Here is a 22,384-nt window from a genome sequence, read left to right as displayed (position 1 = left end):
CTGGCTACTCCTGGAGAAAATGCCTCTGGCGTTGGGGGAGTTGGGTAGGGCTGGATCCCAGCAGAGCTCACCAGACCAATCAGATTTAGATTTGGCCCTGTGGGGGAGGGCTCAACACAGGAAAGATGGCGCCTGGCTGCTGGCTAGTGGAAGGAGGATCGCTTACAGGGAAAATGGAGACTGTCCTCCAGACTTCGCCCTGAGCCACAGGAATGCCTCTGATGCATTCTGAGTCACCGTCCCTCCACCAGAGCCCAAGGTGAGTGCCTGCGAACGAGTGAGTCTGTGCGCACAGGCTCTTTAAGAGGATGTGGGGACAGAGCCCCAAAAAGCAGTTTCCAGGCTCTCGGCCTCACATAGAAAGGTGCTGGCTCAGGTAGTAAATGGCCATCGACTGTGATCAAATGGCCATCAGCTGTGGCTAGTTGGCTGTCAGCTGTAACAAGTGAGCCATTGGGCACTAATATAACTGCCGTGGCTAGGCTAGCAAAAAAAATGGGGGCTAGCAAGGAGATGGTGGCTGAGCCTGCAAGTAGCACAGTGAGGGTTGCGAATTGTGTGGCTCCTGTTTCCTGTGTCTCCAACCCAGCCGCCAGCGAGAGTATAGTGGTATGACTCCCCTACCTATGGCTCCGTGGGTGTTCCTTTTTGCCCTCATCATGTCCTGCATTCTTATGTGGGAAGAGAGACCAGAGACCCCGCAGGCCACCCCGCACAACAGAGGACGTCTGGATTTCCTGCAGCCTTCCACCCAAACAGTCGGAATACCCACTGTTTTTCACAGCCAAATAGGCTACTTTTTCCAGCATCAGTACTCTGGGCTGGGGAGCCTGGTGTGGGGATGGGGTCCCTCGCTTCTCCAGGGGGAACCTCCGCAGCCAAGATATCCCTCCTGATTGTCAACCACCACAGGGAGGTTTGGGGCCTGTTCCGTGTCTCCATCCCTCTTACTAGTCTTGACGTGGCTTCTTCTTTACATTTTTGGACTTCTGTTCAGCTAAAGTTCAGATGGTTTTTCAGGTTGATTGTCCTATAATTTAGTCGTAATTTTAATGTGTTCACAGAAGGATGAAGGCAGAGTGTTTATCTACTCCGCCATCTTGGTTCTCAAGGCTTGACACTTTTGAGAAGTAATGGTTAGCTGTTTTTTACAATGTCCCTCGATTTGGGTTTATCTGATAGTTTCATGATTTCTGGAGTTATGGATTTGGAGAAAGTATACCCCAGAGGAGATATACTTTTCTCATGCCATCATATTAGGGTATACAAAATGTTGATATATTTCATTATAGTGATGTTAATCTTGATCATTTAGTTAAGGTGGTATCTGCCAGATTTTGCCAGGTAAAGTTACAGTCTTTCCCTTTTTATATTGCATTAGGTAAAAACAAGTTATTAAGTTGAGCTCACATTCAAGGGGAGGGGAATGAAATTCCACCTCTAGGAGAGAGAAGAACCAAGTAATTTTCAGACACATGTTAAAAAACCACCACAGAAATTCATTCTGGGGGAGATACTTCGAATTTATAATACTTCGAGTTTATAGTACTTTTTAAAATTTCACCCACTAATTTTAGCATTCAGGGATCTTGCCTGGCCTGTAGCAGTTATATTATGGTGTTCATGGATTCCTGTCGTACAAAGAATGCAAATGCTGTCTCAGAAACTCATTTGAAATTTGAAGTTTAATTTTCCTAGCAATGGAAAGCATTGTTTTTATGGCAGAGTATTCATCCTGGAGGAATGAGAATAAGGACTGGTTTTGGTTTCAGTTTTTCTTGCCTTAACTTTGAAGTTAAACAATAGTCCTTAATTTACAAGGACAGTTCTCAGTTTTCAGTTCAGATATTTCTTATGAAAATTAAGACAGGAAAGTTAAAAGACCTAGAAGAGGTGTTATCAACAAAGTGCGGTGATTAAATACTTGGGCAGAAATTAATAATATGCAGAGAAGCTTGTTGAGTTTTCAGTTTCATCAACAAATCATATAACTTCTGAAGTTTCAGATGTTGCTTAAAACATAAAGTCCCCATGCCTCACCCATTTTCTCTCTGGCAGCATGAAGCACATTTCATAGTTAATTCTCCTAAGGGAGACCACCAGACTGGAGGAGCAGGGATGTTATAAATGGTAAAGCTCTTACAAAGAGGTATTATTATTGGTATTATCATTATTATTCCAATTGCTCAATAAGAAAAAGCGAAAACTTGGCAATACAACATTGCCTTGTTTCTTGGAACAAAAGTGGAGAATAACTTTGTCTCCATCTGCTAGGGACACTGAAAACAGGCCTACTCTTTACTGCGTGTGTAATCTCCATGGGAAGTGGGATAGAATGAGGTGGAAGCCACACCGGAAAGAATCCCAAGACTTCTATATTTAAAAAATCAGCAGGGGCTCTGGAAGAGCTTCAGATCAAGAGAAAAAAAACCACTGTGGTGTCTGAACACTGAATTGGGATGATTAAATATTCAGAGAATGAAAAACATGCAGATAGAAAACCACTCAAAAAATCAGGAGAAGGGTTATTCTGTGACTAAAAATAAAAATCGTCCCATAACAAATACTTCCTAACAGTATCGTGGAACCTTGACTCCTGACTCTGGGCTGCACCTTGCGTTCCAGATGACTTGTAAAGCAATGATTTATTGGTCCCAGAGCCAGTGAGCTTGGGAGCAGTTCAATAAGACAGTGTGGTCTGTGGGTCCTGAATCATTATTCTACCTGGCAACCTTATGACAGCTGCTGAATCTTGGAGAGGGCCAGGAGGAAATGATGTTGATTTATAGAGGGAGTGGAATTGTTTGTCAATGAAAATATAATTGTGCTTCTTCCAGGCTCAGATATCTATAGGAAACCAGATCAGCCTTTCCTGACAATTTAGCAGAGACCAAAATTTAGAACAGGGGAGCATTGCCTTGCATTTTCTTAAAACTTTGTACTTTTTGTTAAAGGTTTCACTATGGTTCTAGTAATATACTTTCTATAAGATAATTTGTGCACACGTCTCCTTTATAATTTGTAATCCTCTCCATAATGTTAGTAAAGTGGTGCTCTGATGGTGAGTGTAATGCATGATGTACATGTATCTTTAAAGGAATAGTTCTGTATTTTGTAAATAATCATAATACCTACCTATGTGTGTGTATATATATATATACATATATATGTATATATATCATATGACATGCGTGGTTTCATTTATTGTTTTTAACAACCATGTGTTTAGCACATTTTGAAAGATGAGGAAACTGGGACCAATAGACTTTAAGTACCTGGGGTAATGTTAACCAGATAATAACAAAGCTAGCGGCTGAAGATTAGAACATGGCCCCTTGTCCAATCTTTCCACTGCACTCTCCCCCCTGGATAGAGAGACTTGTGCTGCTAGCCTCTTATGACCCATTGAACAATGAAAGAAGTACATGCATTGCAGAGTTTGGCAGAATCAATCAAAAGCAATTCTATTTTCTCTATATTAAACATCAAAAAATTAAAAGCCATTCAGGCTTGAATCTTAGATAGACAGGTAATAAGCTGTGATCGCTCTTTGGTAGAAACTCTCTCCCGCCCCCTCCCCCTATGACCCCATCCCAGGAAGATGCTCTCAGCTCTGGGTTGCAGACTCATGAATAAATAGTCCAACCTTATCATAAGAATGATTCTTCCCAGGACTGGGAATGGGGCTGCTCAGAAAAAGTGGGGATGGTGCTCTAATGGACACCAAATTTCAGAGGTTCAAAGCCAAAGCAGGGGAGAGCTTTGTGTGGGGCACAGAACCTTGGGAGGAGATTTAAACCAGCAGAGAATTGAGTAGGAAATGGGCTGCAATTTACCTTCTCAAAGGGTACATATTCTTTGGTTACTAAAAAGACATTTTCTTTCAGTACAATAAATGAATTTTCTCATACTTGTATTAGATTTTAAAATCCAAATGTGACTTGGGCTACGATTTTTTTCAATCCTACTATTAGGGACATATATTATGGATTAATGATTTTATATCCAGTAAATTAATGCTGGATAGAATACCTGTTCAAGGCACCAATTTCATTCTAATTAAGCCCAAAGTCTGAAGTTGCTTGTAGGAGAAATAATGAAAAGACTTAATGAATGCCAACCAGATATGGCCCTTATTGAGAATAAGATTTGGTGGAACGAGTGAAAGATACAATCGGATCTCAGTGATTATTTATATTTACACATTCAGTGTTTGTATTGATGGCCTCCCAAATATTTCCAAATGTACAAAGCAACTTTTATTTATTGAAGGCCTTTTTTTGAAGATGACTCTAAGATACTGATAAGGCACATGAGTTGCTTAAGAAAAGCGAATATTTAATATTTCATGTTATTAAATGAGCTACTCCTTCGGGGTCAGCTAAGTGAGTGCCAGGGGCCTGGGCAATAATCCTGGGGTCTGAAAGTCAGTATCTGACCCTCTGCCATGTGTCTAGGAAGTGTTTGCTCACAGCACTTGGCTTTAGATTCCTTCCTGTTAGGAAGTTACCATTCCCTAAGAGGTGGCCAGAGAAATCCCTGAGGGCCCATCGCAGGCTGGCTCACTATCTGACTGGGCTGCCTTGGGAAGAAGAAGAGCTGAGGTGGGCTAACGTCTCTATTAGGATTCACGGGTGCTCAGGTTCCCCTCCCCTCAAGACTTAGGAGAGCTTGGAACCAATCACACCACTTCTGCGTCCTTGCTTTCTCCTCTTGCACAAAGCAGATATTTAAATATTTAAGAATGTAAAAAGTTATTGGAGGAAAATGGAACACTGACTATCGCCGAGAACTTAGAGTAGTTCTAAAATAAGTCTGTGCGTGAGAAAATAAGAATGTCCGTGGAAAAGGAAAACACAGCTTATAGTTTTCATGTTTTTTCTCTCTGAGCCTTTCTTTGAGGCATCCTCACCAGGACTTACTGAGTGTTCCTGGTCAGCCCTAAGTGAGGCACAGGGTGGGCCTTGGGACCTCTATGCAAAGCTGAGGCCTGGGGAGCACGTGCTGACCAGTCGTCCTGGGGACGTCCTGTGCAGAACGGCTCAGTGCCCTGTGGTGTGAGGCCACACACACCACCAGAGTCTTCTACAATGCCCTTCAGAGCAAACACAGCTCCTCACTGCTGGCCTGGGTGCATTTGGAAGCAGCGGAAATGGGGCTCAAATGTAAAGGCTCTCATAAAATCCCATTTTATGGAGATAACCCCAGAGAAACTCATTGTGAACAAGGTTTTCCACTGAAGTTTCTCTTCGTCCTGCTTCCTAAGATTTGCCCAAATGAGTTTCAGAAAACTCGGAGAGATTTTTGCCTGTCACCCTAATAGAGTGGGACATCATTTTTCTCCTTGTCCTTTGCAAATAATGACAGATGAGCTCGCTGTGTTTCCAAATGATTCTGCATTTTCTGCCGCATAAAGAAAAACATCTCATTCCTTTTATAGATATGCAATCCCCTGAGGTTGGCCCTTAAAAGCTGTTTTGATCCATGCATGGTGTTGCTGCCAAATTCTGCAACTCCCAAACTACTGTTATGCATTTTCTCTCAGACAGGGAATTTTAGGACCATCTTTCCTGACCCCATAATAAAGCCATCTATTTCTCTCTGAGATGGAAGATTCATTTATTTTTATCTTGTTTCTTCTTGGTATTTATCTCTATTACTACCCATAATCTGCCCAATCGTTTTCAATAACATCCTGTGATTAAAGCTAATTGGCTCATGTTGAAAGCTAAAGGAGACTTAACCAGGCACAGCAATATTACCCTTGGATTAGAGAAGGCCAACTTTCAGTAGACTGGTACTTGAGAGGTTTTTGATGGGGAAGGGTGGATGTTAACCTGACACTAACATTCAGTTTAAAAAAAAAAAAAAAGGTCAGTGCTCAAAATAGGGCAAGTAACATATGGTAGTTCCTTCCACAGACCAAAGTACAGTTCTGCCTACAAATGAGGTCAAAGGATGTCTTGTTGATTTTTGAATATTGTCCCAATTATTATACCCGGCAGCATTTCAGAAGACAAGGAACCAGGGGCCCTTCAGAATGAGGACGACGGTAGTAATGATATTAACAATGACAGTAGTAGTAGCCACTGCTTACTTAGCTGATCATTTGCATTTATTAGTTCACTTTATTCTTTCCTTACCCTTTAATATAGGCATTATTATTCTCGTGTTTTAGAGAGGCTATGTGATTTTTCTCAAGGTCACCCAGGTAGTAAGTAGCAGAGTAAGGATTTGAACTTGGGTGTCGATGCTCAAGTTACTTTATGCCCAGCACTGTGCTTGGCATTGATGGGGAATATGAGAGAAGCACAAACATTTTTCTTGCCCTTGAATTAACCGGCTGTCTTGGGGTAGATAATACACTGGGAACCCTTAAAGAGTCCTGAACAATCATGTACAATTAAATCCCCTCAGCACTCAATACCCTGTTACTAGTCAATAATTTTTTTATTAGATAGTCCCTGTTCAAATTACTAGTGTGGCTTCTTCTGCCTCCCTATTGGATCCATGCCATGAGGCCTACATACCCACAGGATCTCTGAGATGGTGCTCGCTGGGGCACGGTTGAAGCCTGGGGCCACTGCTTTGTAGCTATAAAACCTTGGCAAGTCACTGACTCAGTCTGTTTCCTCGTCTAAAAGGTGCGAATGAGGAGAATAAACTGAAAGAGTGTGAGGAAAGCGGTTTGCACACAATAAGGTCACCTGTAACAACAACAAAAACATCAATAGTGACAAAAAGGCTCAGAAATAGTGCTATTAAAATTCAAATCCATTACAAGGAAGAGGCACACCATCACCACTTGTTTTCAGTGCAAACCTGTTTATTTAGTGTGGTTTTTGTGGTTTTCGGATTTTTAAAATTCCTATATGGCTCCTTTGAAAATGCTAAATACCATGTGATGGGGTGCTTTGTCATTGCTGCATGATTTCCTGAGTCCTTTAGTATTTCTGGCCAGATGGTAAGTTCTGGAAGGAAGGAAGGGGATGACAAATCTTATTTCTTAGTTTTCCTTGATGCCAGTTATAGTACCTTGTGCACATTAATTCACATGCAGTGAGTGATGTTTATTAATAGTGTGAGTTTCTGTTTAAGGGCCCCTTTCTCAAATATCTCCTCCATTGAGGTGCGATTAAGGTGCCACAGTGAGTAAAGTCCACCATCTTCATGTTTTTGGATAAATACTATTCCCTTTAGATTTTTAAAAAAATTTTTATTGGGGAACAGTGTGTTTCTCCAGGGCCCATCAGCTTCAACTGGTTATCCTTCAATTTAGTTGTGGAGGGTGCAGCTCAGCTCCAAGTCCAGTCGCTGTTTTCAATCTTTAGTTGCAGGGGGCGCAGCCTACCATCCCGTGTGGGAATTGAATGGACAACCTGGTTGTGGAGCGCTAGAGCTCGCTCTCTAACCAACTGAGCCATCCGGCTGCCTACCGTAGTGAGAATTAATTTATCAGATAATTTCAAAACAGGAAATGACCAGACAGTGTGGAATACCTGGAGAGAAACAGAATGTGCTGAACGTTAGAGGAGGAGAGTGAGGAGAAACAGGCACAGAACAACGTAAGTTTTTTAATTGTGGTTGGAGCCAGCACTGCACATTGGATATGCACAATAAATATTCTCTAATTTTGCAGATCTAGGCATTCCAGCAGAAAATAATCAGCAAATTTGGGAGATGATATAACACACAGGTCTAGATTATAGGCTTTGTAATTAGTTAAATGTAGGTTTGAGTTTCAGCTCTGTCATTAACTAGCTATATGATATTAGGAGAATCATTTTATTTCTCTGATTCTCAGTTTTCTCATCTGTGAAATGGGAATGATAATGGTTACCTACAAATAAAATTTCAGCGGGGATTTAAAGAGCTAATGCATGCATATGTTTAACATAGAACCTAGCATGCAGTAAATGCCATTAGCTATTGTTGTTATTAATGTTAAATATCACCCAGAGTTAGGCCAGTGGAAACATTATCTCCCTGAGATATTACGAATCCTATGACAACCACAGGATACAAACTACAGTGGTCAGCCTATAAGGGCGTTACGAGATGTGGAAAATTTCCTTAGAAATCTTGATTAAGTCACTAAACTATATTTTAACTAAAATTTTTATTTTGCGAGAATTTTAAGTTTATAGAAAAGTTGCCAACATAGTACAGAGAGTTCCCATATACCTTTGCACCAGCATCCCTAATGTTAAAATATTTTTAAAATGTGTTTAGGTATAACAAAATTCTCACCACTAGTATATCTAGTTCCTTTCTTTTGACCATGTTACTTTCTAGCTCTTGTTTACCTTTTGTGGGAGATGGAAAGGGTGTTCTCATTTCTTAACTACCAACAGTTTTCAACATCCGTACCCTTGCCATAGGTTCTTATTATAATATAAGCACAAATATATATGTGCACTATCTACAAAGGATATGGAGTGAGGTTCTTTTCTTTTCATTGAATCCTTTATTTAAAACACTGGTTCTCAATCCTGGCTACATATAGATCATCTAATGCCAAGATCCCACCACAAAGATAATAATTTAATCATCTGGGTTGGGGCACAGTCTTCAGTTTTTTGTTTGTTTGTTTGTTTTTTAAGCCCATAAGATACTTGTGACTTGCAGCCATGTTTGAGAACCACTACTTTAGAGTATATTTTGAAATTTGAAATGTGTTGTTTCACAGAGTTTCTTTCTGCATGAAGTTGTTTCAATGAGTCCATCCATTTCCACATACAGTGCTGATGACCCTGTCATTTCAAAGACTGGTAACTGTAATATCACCTGCACTATATGAAACCTTCAAGTAATGCTGCAAAAGTTGAAAAACAGGAAATGCAGTCCATCTGAAAATTGACACCCTCCTGGAAGAGGAGGGAATTACAGTATGAAAAAGGAGCTCAGTAATACATAGACATGGGTACACTTATTCTATAAATGATCACTTATATTATTATAAATATTTTAATTCAGTGTAGTCAACACGTCTTTAGTTCCTGATTCACCGCTGTGTTCTGGCTTTCAACTTCCTTGAGAAAATATCTCTGGGAGAAACAAAGGGCAGTTGACTGTCTCTGTCACACAGAGAAATCTCTCACCTGTTCAGATACCTGCCCTGATGAGAGGATGTGTTTTAGAAAAAGAACTAGTGACTAAGGTCATGCAGTCCCTTTAGTGAAGCATGTGAAAGCAGCCCTAGGAAGGAATCCATAGGAATATGCCGCAAATCACGGACTCCTTGGAATCTGATCATCCTATTTTTAAGTTAGGAGCAAATCAGAGGTTGATTTGGGATTTTGACTTCCTTCGTTTCACATCTCCTGCCTTTCTTCCTTCTGACTTTTCTAGGCTTGACTTTTTAGGTGACCTTTTGCCTTTGTTCTGTGTCACCTTCCTCCATTCTTATCCCTTCCCCATTACTAGTAGGGCAGTTAGGAGTCAGGAGACCTGAGTTCCAGTGCAGCTCGTCCTTTGACCAGCTCTGTTTCACTCTCTGAGTCTTATGTTTCTCATCTCATTGTCCAAATCTACAAAGTAGAACTCCTGATACTTGTCCGTTTCATAAGATTATTAGAAAGAGTACAGGAATAATGCCTGCGCAAAGGCTTTATAAGTGTAAATCTATTCTCAGTCTGGATTGCTTACCTGCCAAACCTATGGGAAGGATGAGAAGCTGTTAAAATATTGAATCTTGATCTGTATTCTGTGCTTATCAAACTAACAGAGACTTCAGGTGACACAAACAAAGAATAAGTTTATGCCAATATTGAGAAGACCGATATGCTTATTTTAAACATTATAGAGGGGATTATAAACCAATGTGAAAAACTAACAATTTCCAGAACATAGGTTTTTTTCATTCAGAATTTGATAATTATTTATTTCAGAATTGGAATGAAAATAAAATTCCTGTGGATACATTAATTTTCAAATATGGATTAATAGAAACAACTCTTTTGCATTAATTTCTGGATTATTTCCCATATCTTCTAACTTGTCTATCACACAAGAGGTGTTTGTGAAAGGCACATGCTAAGAGCACCAACATAAAGCATTTTTAGATGTTCAAATGGTATTGGCAAAAGTCAACTACCATCAGTCCCCTTCCTGTCTTCTTCTGTCCGTCTTTGGGCCAGGTTCCTTCAAGGTCACCTTGCAGTAGACAGGATGTGCCCAGTGGTAATAGTAGATAATGCTTACTGAATGCTTCCCATGGTCTAGCCGCTGTTCTTTATCAGCACATGTCACTTAACATTCACAATAAGACCACAGGGCAAATGTGGCAGGCTGAAAAATGAACCTGTGAATGTTAGCTTATGTGGTATGAAAGGGTCTCTGCAAGTAAGAAAATTATCTAGGTGGGTCCCACAGTAGTCAGAGTTCTCCAGAGGTTATGGGGGCTGAGAAGTCCCACATCTGCTGTCTGCAACCTGGAGGCCCAGGAAAGTCGGTGGTGAACTTCAGTCTGAGTCTGAAGGCCTGAGAACCAGGGGAACTGATGGTATAAATCCTTGTCTGAGGGCTAGAGAAGGTGAGATGAGATGTCTCAGCTCACACACTGAGGCAGGAAAAAGAGAAAAATTCCTTCTTCCTTCACCTTTTGTTCTATCAGGTCCTCCGTGGATTAGATGAGACCCAGCTACACTGGGAAGAAATTTACTTTCCTGAGTCCACTAATTCAAATGCTAATCTCATCCAAAAACACCCTCAAAGACACACCCAGAAGTAATGTTTAATCTGGGTACCCCATGGCCAGTCAATTTACACATAAAATTAATCGTCACTGGCCATGAATGCAATCACATGCATTCTTATAAAAGGGAGGTGGAGAGACCCACCTCCCAGAAGAGAAGGTGATGTGACCATGGAGGCAGAAATTGGAGTGATGAGGCAACAAACCAAGGAATGCTGGCAGCCACCTGAAGTTGGAAGGGGCAAGGAATAGATTTTCCCCTAGAGCTTCTGGACACCATGGCCCAGCTGACACCTTGATTTTAGCCCAGTGAGATTGATTTTGGTCTTCTAGCCTGCAGAATTGTGAGAATAAATTTCTGTTATCTTAAGCCACAAAATTTATAATATATAGCTATAAGATACTGTAGCCATAACAAACTAATACAGGTGATATTGATATTATCATCATACCCATTTATAGATGGGGAAACAAAATTTAAGAAAACTCAAGAAACTAGACTGAAGTCACAAGTAGCAGAGTCAGGATTTGAACCCTGGGAGTCAAACTCTAGAGTCCGCATATTTAACCAGAGAGCTGACCCATGATGGTCCATAGTACGTCTAGTGAATGCTGGCCCAGTGTGTTGCCCCTCCTATAATCACATACACTGTTATTGTTGTCTTCCTAAATACAGTCATTTTTGAAGACCTCTGCAACTCTGCTTTGAAACTACTCAGCATTTGGGCACTGGAAAAATTGAATCACTATCCATTTTCCCCTTCCTGCCTCTTCAGTTTCTAGCAAAGCCTTTAAGAGCTTCTACACATTCAGGATGAGAAGGGTTTGTTGGGGGTGACATTGGATCCTGAATCGGCAGAAATTCATACCTCTGGTTACATCATTGGATTAGATTATAATTTATTGTTGAGTTATGCAATTAGTTGTACACAAGGGTCTGAATCATCTCTTGGCCTAAACTACCATTCCCGTTTCTCCTTCGGTGAGAATAATAATGTAACTGACCTACAGAGAAATATCTGTGTGTTATGTATATTATATATGTCTGTGTACTATGTATACATATCCATATTTATATATATATCCAGTGTGTCTCATGAATAAAGATCCAAATAATAAACTGTGGTTACCTGTTTAGTGACTACCATTTACTGAGAACATTTAATTCTCACAATAGTTCTGTGAAATAGTTACTGTCTCTTTTTTATAGATTTGAAATTTTCCAAGATCACCGGAGGTAAGGTATTTAAACTTAGGTTTGTCTTGCAATCCTTGCATGCCTTGTACTTCTAACCACTCAACTTTTCTGCCTTTCTATTTTGCTTCCTTACACAAGATGTTTATTAGAAGGTATGTGTGTGTGTGTGTGTGTATAAGGGGGTTTGGGGGAGGCTGTCATGTGATTACTATAAAGAAATGAAAGGCAGAAATTTTAGTTTGTCATCATGATTCAGTGGAAAGCTTTGACATGTTACATGATATGCTCTATGTTTTCAAAAAGTGGATAATTTAGCTTCAATCTCAAAAATAAAGATTTCTAGAGATCAAATATGATTCCAGTCAGTGAAAATTTACCTAGTTAAAACTTTGGAGAGATTTCTGAGGTTCTTTACTATGGGGAAATGGCTTTGAAAGTCCAAAGAAAGAAAATAAGGCATTTCCTCATCTTGAATAACAATGTGAAATTGTCTTAGAAAGTATTCTTTTGTTACAAGGATTAGACACCCATGAAAGCAGCTGAAACAAAGAGGTGACAACTATGAGGAAGTATAGGTAGGTATCTAACTGAATGACGCAGTGGAATATCAGGAGAAAATACATCCCCTGTACCCCCAGTTCCTAGAACAATGCCTAGTTCAAAGTTAGGGTTCAATACATGTTTATTGAATGAAAGAATGAGTACATTTCTAAATTTCTAGGGGATAGAATCTGATTTGTTTGGCTTGAGTCAGGTGTCTATAAGGTGGTCCAGTTGGTTTTGGCCGGGGGCAGGTTATATAGGGCCCTGGGGGGAGGAGGGTGAATGGTTCTCAGAGAAGGCGGAACGTGGATGGAGAAGACGCCCCAATAAATGTCTGTTAAAGAAGTGATGACGGGGGGAGTGGGGGGTGGGGGGGAGGGTGAGGGGATTGGAGGGCAGTCGGTGACCACAGGATGGCCACGGGGTTTGAAAATTAATCTGGGGAACGTAATTTGGTGGTTACCAGAGCGTAAGGGGGTTGGGGGGTGGGGGATGAGGGTGAGGGGGATCAAATGTACGGTGATGGAAGGGGAGCTGTCTCTGGGTGGTGAACACACAGTGTGATTTATGGATGATGTGATTCAGAATTGCACAACTGAAATCTATGTAATTCTACTAACAATTGTCACCCCAATAAATTAAAAAAAAAAAAAAAAAAAAAAAAAAAAAAAAAAAAAGAAGAAGTGATGAATACCTAGCCTCGTTGGGCTGCTGAGCCCTCTTTTCAAGTGAAACAACATGGCCCTGTTAGGGAAAGCACTATAAAACTGGGGCAATGTGGAGGTTGGTTGAACAGAAAAATCATCTTGATCACATTTTCTCTTTACACTTTAGAATAACAGAACAATGGAAATATTTTGAAAATAGGAAGGAAACACTTTGTTTGTAGAACTAACCAACCCTGTTGAAAATTTGTTTACCATTCAGTAGAGACCATGTTATTAGGACCCTACTTCACAAGGCAAAGATTGAAATGAGGGTCAGTATTTGGGGCAGAAACAGCTGATTGACAATTTGCAGAGCTTGGTCATGTCCTTACTCTATAATGAAATAAGGAAGCAATTGCATTATGAGATTAGTCTGCAGGTGGCCGGAGGCCCAGGGACAGATCGGGACACTAGAACACATAGTTTAGCTTTATGGAAGGGAGCTGAGTCCTGGGCCTTGTTGGGACTCAGGCTGAGGCTCTCAGTCTCTGGCAGAAATCCAAATGATTGGTATGTAACCCAGAGACTCAAGACCCTTCAGCTTGTTCCTCATACATAGGATCTGGTGACTTGCACAGGAAACTAACCACACAGCAACTATAGCTGGGACCCTGCAGTTAGATTTGGGGAGTGGTCAAGAATTCCAGAATGAGGCATGGCGAGGAGGCCATCAATATCCACTGTGACCTTGTCAGAGATGGCTGGGGAACTCACCAGGGCTTGTAGATTAATCCCATCTGCGGAAGAGGAAGGTGGAAGAAAGAAGGGAAGGGTTGATACGGGTTGTAAATGGTTGGTTCAGGATGGCTTGATTTCCAGACAACATGTGCCTCCTCCGTGGGGCCCTACACACCAACTCTACAACTTGGGGTTTGATTCAGACGATGCATTCGGGGGTCCATGCATTTCCAGGGGTTTGTAAACCCCTTAAATTGTGACAAAATTTTGTTCACCACGTGTTTATCACAGGAAAGTTGCAGAAGCCCATCTGGGGCTCTGCTGCTTTGCTGTAGATCTTCATGGCTTGCTCTCTCACTTGCTTGTGCTCATGCATTTCTTCCATCCATTGACTTTCCCCAGAGATGTGCTCATAGTTCCTGCCATGTTTGCAAACTGTCCACACTTCTGCTGCCCCATGCTTCATTCCAACTCCTGACTCTCTTCTCCATGGGAGGGAATATTCATTTCCCTTCAGAAACCCCATTGTTTAGAAAGGGCATGAACTGGCTTCTTGGCATAGAGCAGCTAAAAAGACCCACATCCTATCCTTTGGGAAGAAAGACACATGTTTATTTCCTGGTATCTCAATTTCTGGTCCCTGACTACATAGAGTTGCTAGACTTAGCAAATAAAAATACAGGAAATCTGAATACTTAGGACACACATGGAAGAATTATTTGTTATTTATCTAAAAGTACAACGGAGTATCGATGGTTGTCAGATGGGAGGGGGGTTGAGGCTGGGTGACAACCCCATTAAGGGGAAGGCATTAAGAAGTACAAATTGGTTGTTCCACAGCAGTCGTGGGGATGTAGGGTATGGCATAAGGAATACAGTCAACAGCTAGAAGTTGCTAGAGGGGTAGGAGTGGAAGTGATGTGTACACTCAGGGCCCATGCCCTAAAGGGAAGAGGCATGTTCTCTACTCCCCTGTCTTTCTCACTGACTGGAACAGCATCTGCTGTTGATGGTGGTGTTTAGCAATCTAGAAACAGCGCCTTGGAAATGAATAGTTGGAAATATTTGATGGGACACTCAGTGAGATGCAGACATTTAGAAAGTTACAAAGCTTTACTTTGGATGGCTGTAAATTGCACATACATGTTCTAATTAGGTAACAAGACATAATTAAACTATTTGGAGTGATGATTGAAAAGTAAATATTTTAAAGGGCAAGGGGGCAAAATTTAAACACTCCGCTCTTCACGCTCATTTCTTTAGTTCACAATGTTGACTGAGGGGTAATTACAAGTGGTAATAGTGCTTGATAATTATATATTTGCCTGTGTTTACATTGAACATGAAATCTGGGAACTTACTTCATCAGCGAGACTTCATGGATGTCCTTTCCCAGAAAGGCCTTCGAGAATGAAGTTCACATCACAGCCAAGCACCAAGCAGAGTTAATCGTGACACGAACCACAGGAAGGAGAACAATTCAAGATAAACTGTCAGCTCAAGGGAGTGAAGTGGGGACGGGAGAGCGGTAAAAATGCCAACCAGCCAGATAAATAGCAGATATTGTTTGAGCATCGATGTCTGTGCAAGGCCCCTGAGCACTGTGTGGGGGATGGGGTGGGGGGGGAAGGAGTCAGAGAGACATTTAAAACTCGGGATCTTTAATGTACGTGGGAGGCATGACACATCTGAAAGAAAAGTGCCATTCTGAGAAGTGTGGGCTTTGTGCCAAATCAGCACGTTAGGCGCTCCATGGATGGAATGGTTCGAGAGGATGGGGACAGACAGGAGAAACTACAAGTAGGTAGATGTCAGTCAACAAACATGAACCATTCTTGGTGTTGGAGATATAAGGGTGACCAAGAAAGAGACCGTCTCCTCAAGGGGCTCCCATTTTGGGGAGGGAGGTAGCTCAAAAGCAATCTTAGCATACTATTATTAGATAGAAATATCAGGTTTATTAATCAATATTTATTAATAATTATATGTAACTGATAAATAAATGAGATATACTCTGATACCAGTAAGAGCTGTGGAGAAGCTATGATAAGGTAAAGGGAGTGGGTGGAGCTGGGTGGGGGCAGGGTGGTGGTGGCGGTAGTGGGGGAAACCGCCTGAAGAGGGCGTGTTTGAGTCCAGGCCTGAATGAGGAGAAGCATGCAGCATGTAGAAAGCAGGAAGAGCAGGACCAGCAAGCCCTGAGTGAGGATGGAGATGGCGTGTGTGAAGGGCGAGAGTTGAGGCCAGAGCAGTGGGAGCGTGGTAGGGAGGGCCTCGTGGGTGGAGCTGCGGCTGGATGAATGGGGCTTTGAGGCCAGGGAAGGTAGTGTAGGGTTTATTCTAAGGATGAAGCCTATGGTTGAGAGGAATGACATGATATAATTTATATGTTGTTTTTTTAAACCCCCGTTCTGGCAGCTGTGGGGAAGTGGGATAGACACTGGGGCACGGGCCTCGAGCTGGGAGACTACTGAGGGGCTGTGGCATGGCCCAACTGCTCCATGACGCTGGACCTGGAAGGACGTCTGGAGAGGCAAGGGCAGGCACGGCAGAGTATGAGCCTGGAGGAGAGCGCTGGGCAGGCTGCAGGGGGCGCTGTGGGTGTCCTCAGCCTCTGGCTCTTGCTGTTTTAGCCAGTTGCTCTGCAGCTTGCTGTGAGTTAAATGGGAGAGGCTGATCCCCGGAGGTCTCTGTGGGAAGGTGCTCAGCTCTGCAGGCATTAGTGCACAGAGGAACACATACAGAGAAACAAATCGCGACCTGTCAGAGGACACTGGGAGAGCAGGCAGGAAGAGTAGAGCTAATGCTCCTTCAGCCTGTCTGTGCCAGGGGCCTAATACAGAGCTCCTGGTCCTCACACAGCTCCCCAAGGTAGGGTCTTCAGTCTCACTCCCCAGAGGAGCCAATGGAAGTTCTGGAGACTTTCCCAGGCAGCCTGGCCAGCAAAGGGCCAAGCTAGGGTGAAACCCAGAACTTTCTGGCTGCACAGTTGAGGTTCCTAACCAGTAACCACACAGTTTCCACGCTGTGCTGCTGTTTTCCTGCTTACTGCTGTTCTCCCAACACTCTTCTGACACTCTTCTCCTTCCTTCTCACCCACATCCACCGCCAATGACCACTGAAAAAAAGAAAAACTAAGGGGATGTTTGTCCTTGGACCACATATATCTTCCAGGTAGGGAAGAAGCACTTTGACATACATCCACTGAGTTTTACACGTTAGCTAACCCTCACACGACTAGGAGGGATCTCCATTTTGGAGAGAGTTTGAATGACTTGCCCAATGTCACACAGGAATGGAAATTATTCTGAGTTCCACCTTAAAAACTCTTTTTTTTGGTCTTTCCTGGGCAATCCATGCTGCTCTGAGCCCTTTCCCAAGATGTCACCTTTCCTTTCTTGCTGCTTATAACACTGGCTACAATACTGAACCCTTCTTTCCTTCCTCATTCCCATCTGAGTCATGCCTCGAGGACACATATCTCCATGCCACCTGTGCGTCCAGCCCAAATGTGGGAAACTTGTGGCTCCCAGTGCCGTCCTACCTCCTGCATGTTCTGGTTTTCAGCTTCTCTGACACGCTCAAGGATGAACCAATGGGTTCCACACCTTGTTCCTGTGAGAACAGGTCTATAGAATTAAAAACAAATAAACACATAGACAAACTATTCCAGTTTGTTGGAACAGCTGCATTACAAATGATCTCAAAACTGAGTTGTATAAAAAGACAGCCATGCTATTATGCTCGTGGATTCTGTGTGGGTCAAGAATTTGGATAGGGCAGAGTCAAGGAAACTTGTCTTTACTCCATGATTATCTGGGGGCTCCTTGGGGAAGACTTGAATAGCTGGAGGTGACTCGAACAACTTGGAACTGAAGTCATCTGACACCTGGGCTGGACTCGGCTGGGACTCTTCACCAGAGTGGCTTAGTCATGGCCACTCCGTGTGGCTTGGGCTTCCTCACAGTGTGGCCTCAGATTAGTCAGCCTTCTCAGATGCAGACTCAATGTTGCAAAAGCAAATGTTCCAAAAACAAGGCTCAAAAAGCAAATGCAATATGAGCTGCATTGTTTGTGAGCTGTGTCCCGTGTGACCTAGAGTCAGACATAGTGTCACTCTGACATACGCTATTATTTGAAACAGTCTCAAGTCTGTCTGGGTTCAAGTAGAAGTAACATAGTCTCCACATTTCAAAAGAGGGGGTGTCAAACAAAATTTATGGACTTATTTTCAATCTGATATTCAAATAAACAAACAAATCTTTTTTAAAAAAACAAACTTTTTAATTTTTAACTCCTCAGAAAATTCTCCAAAGCCTGATACAGCAGTTCCTAACCTTTTCCACACAAAGACAGAACAAAACAGAAATCCCCGAAGAAAATACTTATTGTCTTTGAAAGACTAGCACATACTTATAGCAGATAATTCAATACAGCTAAATACAAAGAATTCAGGATAGTACAAATAATGTAAAATATTCTTGAAATCTTACCACCTAGAGATACCCACTAACTTTTGAAGAATATCCTTACAGATATTTCTCTATGCATATATACAGGTAAACATGAGAACAATTTTATATAAATAAGATCATACTCTTAAACTCTTTTGAAATGTATTATTTTTCCACTCAATAATATGCTAATTTTTCTATGTTGCAACAGAAACTGTTGGTTTCTTACCCAGCAGCTATTGGCTCTTTCTTCTTTCCTTAACCGAATTCCTGTTTTAATTCAGGCATCTACCTTTCTTTTAGTGGCACTTTGTTTCTGGGAAGGCAGACACTGTCTCCAGTTCCCAGGGTAGAAGATGATTGGGCTTAGCTAAAATAGCAGTCCATTCCCCTGGCCAGTGACTGAAATAGTGATGGACTGTGACATAATTCTGGCTAAAGTGAGCTCAGGACTGACGGCAGGTTTGGGGGAATGGGTTTCCTTAATGATACCAAGAGATACTCTGCAGCACCCTCTCCACTTCTATATTGTCACTTCTAAACAACATAGCTAAAACTATAGAAGCTTCTGGTGGTTCTTTTTTGTTGTTTTGTTTTTAGATGAGTCAGTTATTGTTCAGTTGAAATGACTTGAGTTGTATCTTTCTGTTACTTATAGCCAAAAGTATTCTAACTGATGCATGTCCACAAAAAACTGAGACAAAAGTACTTTGAATGGCTGCCTATTCTATCTTACGGGTATACCAGAACGAAATCTGGAAAAATTGACAATTGTTTGACATTAAGGCTCTTTTCTTTTTCTTTTTTTTTTTTTTTGTTTGCCATAATAAGCAACACTGATGAGTATCAGTACTTTAATTAATTCAATTTTCAGGTACTGCATGGTGTGTCTACATATCTTCTATCCTCTGACAACAAGTCTCTAATCCAAAGATTGGTTCCACTGAGGCACAGATTCTGAAATCTGACTGTTCTGTCAAAGGTGAATGCTTGTAGCTTTCGTCATCCCTAGTTTTTCTCCCTCCAGTAGAAAAACACGGACTTGGGAACCAGACAGAAATGGTTAGAAACCTCTGCCACTTTCTAGACAGATAATCCTGTGAGCTTCGTTTCCATGCTCTGTAAAATGAGAATAGAAATACCAGCTTTCAGAGTTGTTCTCAGCATTAAATGGGACAGTGTGTAGTAAGCAACTCACTCTGAGTTACCTCCTGTCTGGAGCCTGATATATCACTAACTGCTGAAATGGTCATTATTTTTACATTTTATTCTTTACCATCTGGAGAAATGTGTGTGGAAAGACAGGAACAGGGGCTGTTGCTCTCAAAATATGCAGTCAGATGCTTTTTGCTTTCTTTCCAGAAGGGCCAAGACTTCTTGCAATTTTTTTTAAACTTTTAATTTTGAAATGATTCTAGATTTACAGAAGAGTGACAAAGACAGCATAAAGAGCTCCCATATACCTTTCATGCAACTTCCCCTCATGTTAACATCCAACCATGGCACATTTATCAAAACGGGCACATTGCCATTGGTAATACCAGTCACTGAACTACAGACTCTATTTGGATTTAACCAGTTTGTCCATTCATGTGCTTTTTTCGTTTCAGGATACAATCCAGGATGCCATGTTGCATTAGGTCCTGCTGGTCTTTAACAGACTTGACGCCATTTCCTTGGAGAGCTGAGCGGAACACATTTCTTCAGGGAAAAATATCCAGAGCACCATCCATTGGGTGCTACCAAGCTGCCATCGTCAGAACACTATGGGGTAGGTATTCCTGTCTTCATTTTACAAATGGGGAAACTGAAACTCAGAGAAGTTGAGAGGCTCGATCCAGGTCACTGAGAGGCCGAGTGGAATTCAAACCAGGCAGTTTGGTTCATACTTAGCTGCCTTTCCCAGAGGAGGCACTCCCCGGGCCCTCTCCCTAGAGCCCTCAGTGTGTGGCTGGGTGGGCAGGAGGGGTCCTGGGGCAGGGGCTCCTCCCTTGGGAGCAGAGCTAACTCTGGTCAGAATTGGCCCTTTCTGATCACGCCTCCTCGCTCTTACCTCCTGGCCTTTGGACCAGGCCCCTCCGAACCCCTTTCTCCCATTCCTTCCCCATCAGCTCTGGCTCAGCAAAATTGCTCCTTGTCAGTCCTCTTGCTCTGTGCTTGGCTACAATGCAAAGGCGCCTCCTGGTGTTTACACTTGAATAGGGACCTGAGCCTGAAGTCTAACAATGAGGCTCATGGTGGGAGTGGGGGCGAATTTGGGGCAAATTTGGGCCAAGAGCATTTCGGCAGCCCTCCTAGGCCACCGTGAAGCCTTGACAGCGATTTTCTTCTCCACTTACTCAGAAGGCTCAGTTCTCTATTTGAAATATCACAGACAGAACCCTTCTCTTCTCATTCTGCTGGGATTGCCCCTGTTCCTGGGGGCAAGGAAGTGACTCCCTTTTTGTTGGCATGGCCTGGGATCTTCCTGATTTCCCTCCCAGGAGGGCTGTGCACTGCCAAGAGGAAATCAGGCAGCCAGGAGTTCAGCTTGCTCTCTGAGCTCCCAACTCCATTACCACTGTCACCCCTTCAGCCGGGGTCACAGGCACCTACTGTGTGCTAGACTCACCTCAAAACAATGCAGCCAGGAGCTACATGTATCATAGTATTAAATGAGGAAATGGAGGCTTGAGCTACCCAGCTTGTAAATGTTGGAGCAGGGACTCGAACCTCAGCTTGACTGGCTTCCACAGTCTATAACCCTTCCACTAAACCAATTGTTTTCATGACAATTGTTCTGGAAACAGGACCATTGCCAAAACCAATCTCGGTTCCTGGTGCCGGGAGAGCCCTGTGCTGTCCCAGGTTGGGCAACATGCTGATCTCAGGCTCTAGAAGACCAGGCTGGTGACAAAGCCCCTTTCTAAGGCACCCACCTGAAGGAGGAAGAGGGTTCTGCCTGGCAAGCAGGAGGGCAGATGTAGGGGCCTGCATCCTCTCAGAGAAAAGGCATTTCCTCATTCACTGCCACAGTTTAAAGAACACTGATAATGAACTGCGTCACTATTTATCCAGCAAACTTGGCCTAGCAGGAGCATTACCCAGGCCTGGAGCAGCTCTAATCCCTTTGTTTACATTAGCGAGTTCAGTGAAACTAGTATTGTCTTAAACTGGAACCACAGTTCAGCCGCAGGTCTGCTCTCAGTCCTGACACAGAAGCCAGCTTTGGGGGAAATAGTCATAACATCATAATATTCAGAGCTGCGACGTGGGATGACTCATCTCAGAGTCACCGTCAAGCCATTTGCACCCCTCTGGATCGTGGCTTTGGGTCCCTGGACGGGCCCTGGAAGTCTTTGCTGAAGAGTGTAAGGCAGCTAACCTGTGCTGAACTCCACTACGCACCAAGCACTTCTCCTTATCAATATGGTTAATCCTTGTAACAGCAGGGAGGTAGGCAGAATGATTATCTCCACTTTATAGATGAAGAAACTGAAGATGATGAACCTTTAAATACAAAGGGGGCCAAAAAAATGCATACACATTTTCAGAAAAGGAAAAAACTATTAAAATTGTAATAATATATACCGATAACAAAAGATGAATCCAAGTCACGTTTGACTTCTGTGATCACAAGAGGTGCTCAAAGTGGTGACCATCAGTGTCCAGACACTTCTGATTACAGTGAACTACTACTTGAGCCACGTTGACCGAAGTATCCACTTGTGTACGTTTTTTTGGCACCCAAATTTACACAAATTTACACAAAATTTATATTGTGTAAATTCACGCAGCCATTCAGTGGCAGCGCTGGGAGTTGAACCTAGGCAGTCTGATCAGAGCTGATGCCTGAGGTCTGAAGGGACTGAGACTAAAGGGTTCATGCTGGCCGTCTACAGGTGATTTTCTTTAACGTTTTTATTTGTCTTTCTTAATTTGCTACAATATGCCCTTTGTGGGGACAGGTAAAACAATAAAAGGATTTATACTAGAAAAAAAGAGAAACTCTTTTTTGTGAAAGTGAGTGAATATTGCACAGGGCTCTGTCTCAGGGGTGTTCACAGAAAACCAGTTAGGAGAGACCACTGTGGCTCAGGTGGACAGATTGCAGAAAAATCATCGATAC

The 22,384-nt window shown here is 42.4% G+C and overlaps 1 long non-coding RNA gene across 1 annotated transcript in view; it reads left to right on the top strand.

The window, feature by feature from the left end:
- LOC117030127 (uncharacterized) overlaps positions 1–22,384 on the top strand; it is a 141,845-nt gene that overhangs the window by 28,812 nt on the left and 90,649 nt on the right. The window contains exon 2 of the long non-coding RNA XR_004424329.1: positions 19,887–20,047. This is a non-coding gene — a long non-coding RNA (uncharacterized LOC117030127). The remainder of the gene's footprint in view (positions 1–19,886; positions 20,048–22,384) is intronic.

Source organism: Rhinolophus ferrumequinum, chromosome 11 (genome assembly GCF_004115265.2).
Source record: "Rhinolophus ferrumequinum isolate MPI-CBG mRhiFer1 chromosome 11, mRhiFer1_v1.p, whole genome shotgun sequence".
NCBI lineage: Eukaryota > Metazoa > Chordata > Mammalia > Chiroptera > Rhinolophidae > Rhinolophus > Rhinolophus ferrumequinum.
Note: the sequence above shows the minus strand (reverse complement) of the source record. Positions and strands in the feature narration are given on the sequence as shown.